Source organism: Lutra lutra, chromosome 6 (assembly GCF_902655055.1).
Source record: "Lutra lutra chromosome 6, mLutLut1.2, whole genome shotgun sequence".
Lineage (NCBI taxonomy): Eukaryota > Metazoa > Chordata > Mammalia > Carnivora > Mustelidae > Lutra > Lutra lutra.
In genome coordinates this window covers 78659506-78665108 of record NC_062283.1, presented here as the reverse complement: position 1 = coordinate 78665108, position 5603 = coordinate 78659506, and the positions used below count along the sequence as shown (strand labels likewise).

The window sequence follows — 5603 nt, the reverse complement described above, 5'->3', positions numbered from 1 at the left end:
AAGATATTCCCAAGCATGCATTTTGTTCATTCTTATTCACCACTCGACTCATCACCTCTATTCAATATCCCTTCCAAACTTTAATATTGTTACTCTCTTGAGATGGTATTAGTCAAGACTCTGTCCATCACTATTTGCTGTGCTCCTTGGTGTGAACAGGGCTTTGTGTCTGGTGCAATCAGGGTTTATAGCTGACAAGCTCATTTGGACCCTGCTTCACTTGGTCTCCTTCCAGCTATGTTCTTGGCTTACTTTTCTTTAGTGGTTGAGAAATTACAGGGACCATAATATTTATCCTTCCTTATCTTACCTGCCTCTTCATATATCTTACTGAGTAAGACATGTTCTTCTGATTTAGTACATTTTATTGCTATTAAAATAACAAAAAAAAAATCCAAATACACCTAATAACATTATTATAACTTTTCTTTACACAGTTACTAATAAAGCATATTTTATAAAAGTATTACAAAGCAAAATAAAGTTTACTTCTGGCCAATATTATCCATCATGAAAAAGGAGTAACTATCTTCATCACAATATTATTATACATCATTTCATATGGTTTAAATGCTTCCTCTGGCTCAATCTCTTTGTTAAGTAATGCACAGGCATTCTCAGAACAGCCTTGTAACTTAAGTATTATTATTATCCTATACATGAGAATACTAAGATTTAGGGATATTAAATACCTTCCAAGGGTCACAAATCAAGTCAGAGGTATAGCCAGGAGGTCTAAGTTCCTGTAGATTCATACAGACAAGGAAACCTATTCTGCCTGTTAGGAATAAAAATTTTAGAAAAGATTTCTTGAAAGAGGTGACATATGAATTGAATCTTGAAGAATAGATAAAAGTTCTAAAGGTGAGTAGTCTGGGTAAGTAATATATACCAGAAGAGGGGATCCATATGAGCTACTACAGAGAGGGAAAAACTGATTTTACCCTCCTTTATTTCATTTCCAGCACTCTTTATTTCATTATGTAGGTCCAAATTTTTATTGAGTATCATATTCCTGATGCCTGAAGATTACTCTTAATATCTCTCATAGTTCAGGTCCACTAGATGATCACTACTCTTCAATCAGTGATGAACTAGTCACCAAAATAAACATAATCTCACCTAAATGGTCAAGACTAAGGGTAGCTCTGGCTTGTTTCTGTTCTTGTAACGTATTTCTCCAGAGTTTTCTCATGCTTTTTTTTTTTGGAAACTTTTGTTAAAAAAACATTTAAGCTGCAAGAAAATTTCAAGAATAGTACAATGAACTACCATGTACACTCACCTAGAGTGACAATTGATAATTTTTTGTCACACCTTCTTTTCTACACATACACAATACGTACACGTTATATACCAGCTGAAACATTTGAGTATCAAATATCATGACCCTTCACCCCAAAATACTTCAGTGTATGTTTCCTAAAAGGACATTTTCTTGCATAGAATATGGCACACTTACTAAGTTTAGAAAAATTAAACATGAATACAAAACTATTTAATCTATTGTCTCAATGTTGTCCTTTGTAGAATTTTTTTTTCTGATCAAGTATCCAGTGTAGAATCATGCATCCATTTATTTGTCATATGTCTTTAATCTCTTTTAAGTTAAAAGTTTCTTAGTCTTTCTTTGTGTAGTGCAAGTGCTTGACATTAAGCTTTTTGATTGCAATATAAGTGTCTGACATTAAGCTTTTGATTGCTGAGGCATCCATTTCAAAGACATTCATTCTGAATAAACTATTGCTAGCTGCATGTCACAGCTACAGTAAAACAATTAGATAAGGAACCAGGTCACCCCTACCCATGAAGTTCCCTCTTGAGAAAACACTGGGAATATAGATCATGGGCCACTTAAGTGACCCCACTTTTCTTCTCCTGGGACTTAATTTCCATTCTTAATGCCCTAAATTCACCAATAAAGAGTGAACCTCTGGAACGCTAAGCATTCCATCTTCAGACCCTAATCAAAGCAGAATCCCTGGTCCATGCTACTTCTCTCTCTATCCACTTGTGACCTCACTGTGTGGCCCTGATTTGCTGTGTATATTCCAGCACCTACTGGTAAAATAATCTTGTTTTTCAAAGTTCCCTGGTTGTTTTGCTGAGGTGCATCTTATCATCATAAAAAGAACCCTAATGACCAGTCCAGCCACAACATAGGTCCTTGGTAGTGTTGGGGGGAATGTATGTGGGGCTCACTACAAGTAAATATTGAACCTTGAGTGAGAACCTTAGGCAATCCTGGCCAGAAACACCACTATCAATAGGCTGAAACTGACATAACACTTTGTCTTTCATGATGTGACCTCTATAAAGAATATATGTCAGATGTTTTATATGAAATCCATCAATTTAGGTTGTTGGCTGCTTTTTTCCAAGATGAGATTCAGATTATGACCATCTTGGAAGGAATGCTCTCTCTATATATAAGTGATGCTGTGACCTTCTTAGCATACCATTTTTAGAGGCACACAATATTTTTTTGTCCTATTGCTGATGAAGTTAACTTTAGGCACTTTGTTAAGACAAAGGTTTGTTTTGTTTTGTTTTGTTTTTCACTGTATAAATATCATTTTTCCCTTGGTTACTACTAAACAATATGTGAAAACATTCCCCCCCCCCCCAGATTGTATAAATAACCTACTTCTCAAATACATTTATCCAATGGTTTTATCCCAGCAGTAATGGTCTGCCAGAGATTTGGTTTCTCAACTTTTTGGTATACTCAGCATTGGTTAGTAAAAAGGGCTGTTGATTCTCAGTGTCAATACACCACATCTTCTATGGCTTTCATTTCTTGCCTTTTCTGTTTTTAGGTCTTTGTTTCCTAAGTATGAGACTGCAATAGATTTCACTTTCAAAACTTTTGTTTGGATTTCAGCCTTTTATGTAGTCTTAGAATATAGCAAATATCTTTTGTGGAAAATGATTCTGTATCTGTAGACCTCAAGCCTTTAATTTTGTCTCTCTACCACCGAGAGACTGCTAACTGCTACATTGGTTTCTCCTTTTAACTTCTGCTCTCTGTCTGAGCAAGCTACACACTTGAGCTCACATCAAGAACTGGCAAATTCCCCATATCAAACAAACAAACAAACAAACTGAGCTGCTATTTATATACTCACCTTTGAATGTTTTTCCTCTCTATATAATTTAGGACCACTAATCTTCATGGCTTTGATGGCTGTAGGCTGCCTTTTCAAAATTATTTTTTGTAATTTCTCTTTTTCTCTTAGTTGTGAATTGTGAGTGTTTAGGTTTGACAGTCTTTCACATCCTGGTCAGGAGTGCACAATCTATACTTGCATCTAGTAACTTAAAAGTCTGTATCTCTTGCGGTTCTGTTTCTATTAGTTGTTTTTCCCTCTTAGCTTTTTTGTTACGTGTTCTGCCTCCAAATTTGCCTGGTAATTTTTTCACTAAAGTACAGACATTTTAAATGAAAAGTTATAGGGCTTTTTCAGCTAGAACCTTCATCTTCCAGTAATTCACTAAAATGACCAACACAGATGGAAAGAGGAGAGGCACTTGCTTTATGTTCTGCAGACCTTTTAGAAAACGTAGAGTTGTTTCTTTGGCCACATACATGCAAATCTATGAGAAAGGTGGTATTGTAGACATCAAGGGAATGGGCACTGTTCAAATAGGAATGCCCCACAGATGTTACCATGGCAAAACTGGAAGAGTCTAAAATATTAGACTAAAATATAAAATGCTGTTTGCATTGCTTTAAACAAACAAGTTAAGGGCAAGATTCCTGCCAACAGAATTCACGTATTGAGCATATTAAGCATTTGAAGAGCCAAAGTAGCTTCCTAAAATGTCTGAAGGAAAATGATCAGAAAAAGAAGGAAGCCAACAAGAAAGATACTTGTGTTCAACTGAAGTATCAGCCTGCTCCACCCAGAAAAACACATTTTGTAAGAACCAATGGGCAGGAGCCTGAGTTGTTGGAACCTATTCTCTATGAATTCATGGCGTAATAAGTATAAAAAAAAAAAAATAAAAAGCCTCAAGACTGTAAAAATATAAAAATTTAAAAAATGAAATGTTATAGGGATAATTTGAAGTTTTAGATGACGTTACCTTCCTCAAGAGAGGAATCATCTTGTTTTACACAAATAGGCTGAAGTCAGATCTTATCTTTTCTAGATTGGGCTTCATTTTTAGGGGAGTTGGTCTATTTTTGTTTCTCCCTTACTCTTAGAGTGTAGCCCAGTGGGAATCTCATCTGAAAGCCTGGATTATATGTCAGGTCTCTCTCTTTGGAAAGTCTGAAGTCCAACTTTTGTTTCTACATTCTCAAAGGACTCCTGGAGGCTTTATTCAGTTTCTCACCTTCTCAGCAGCAGCTTGCAAACTAACAAATGTCAAATAGGAAAATAGGCTGAATATTGGATTTTCTCCTTATCACCCTTCTGTCTGGTATCTTTGATCCTCTTTGAGATCTTTCTTCCTTGCTCTCCAGTGTCTCAAAACAGATTCTGTGTGTGTGTGTGTGTGTGTGTGTGTGTGTTGGTGTGTATATGTGTATGTCCGTGATTCTTGCTGCTTATTCTCAAAACAAAGATTGTTCTGTAACAAGTTATGTTGCCATTTTTGATAGTATAAAATCTTTGCTTTTGTTTATTAACATTTGCCTGATAATCATCGTAAACCTATACATTTCGTACCTTTCATTTAGGATTTAGGTGTATCTCATGTACTTGGTACAGAGTTAGATTTTACTTTGTGACTCAGATTGAAAATCTTTGTCTTTTAGTAAATCCTTGTCTTTTCTTTTAAATAATATCTATACATATGAACCTATGTCTTCCCTTAGTTCTGACTCTGTTTTATGTTGTATTTTTTGTTTTTATGGTTCTTTTAAAAGTCTTTTAGTAGTCTTTTTTCTTTGTTATATATATTTGTAATTATCAAAATGCTTAATTTTCTTACATTTTTATTATAGAGATAACTTTTACAACTTTATATCTTACTTTCAGCCTGGTATTTCAAAAACTGTGTCCATCACACTTCTATCACAATCAATACAGCATTATCCTATTTCTTTTCTTTTTTTTTATTTCTTTTTTTTTAAGATTTTATTTATTTATTTGACAGATCACAAGTAGGCAGAGAGGCAGGCAGAGAAGGGGTGGGGGAAACAGACTCCCCACTGAGCAGAGAGCACGATGCAGGGCTCGATCCCAAGACCCTGAGATCATGACCTGAGCCGAAGGCAGAGGCTTTAACCCACTGAGCCACCCAGGCGCCCCTTCTATTTCTTTTCTTTACCCTCCCTTCATTCCATCCAAATTTAGGTAATATTATCTTTTGTAGTATTTAATTTTATATGGTTAAATCAATTTATATTCTGATAGTTGATTTATTTCAGTATATTTGAAATTAAGTCATTTGATCCCCACATTTACATGAAACACATTTGCTGCAAACCTTCTCTAAGTCCTACCTTTAAATTGTGAGGCATATGTGTAAATTGTGAAAGCATATTATATTTACATTTTTGTCAGTCACTCTAGTATCTACAGTTAACATATGTCAAGAATTTAGAACAGTGGCTAGTACAAAGGAAGTACTGTATACATGTTTTCTATGTA

At 35.0% G+C, this 5603-nt stretch overlaps 1 pseudogene; it reads left to right on the top strand.

The window, feature by feature from the left end:
• The first annotated feature begins 3496 nt into the window (after positions 1 to 3496).
• On the top strand, positions 3497 to 3986 carry LOC125103140 (60S ribosomal protein L21-like; annotated as a pseudogene).
• The last annotated feature ends 1617 nt before the right edge of the window (positions 3987 to 5603 follow it).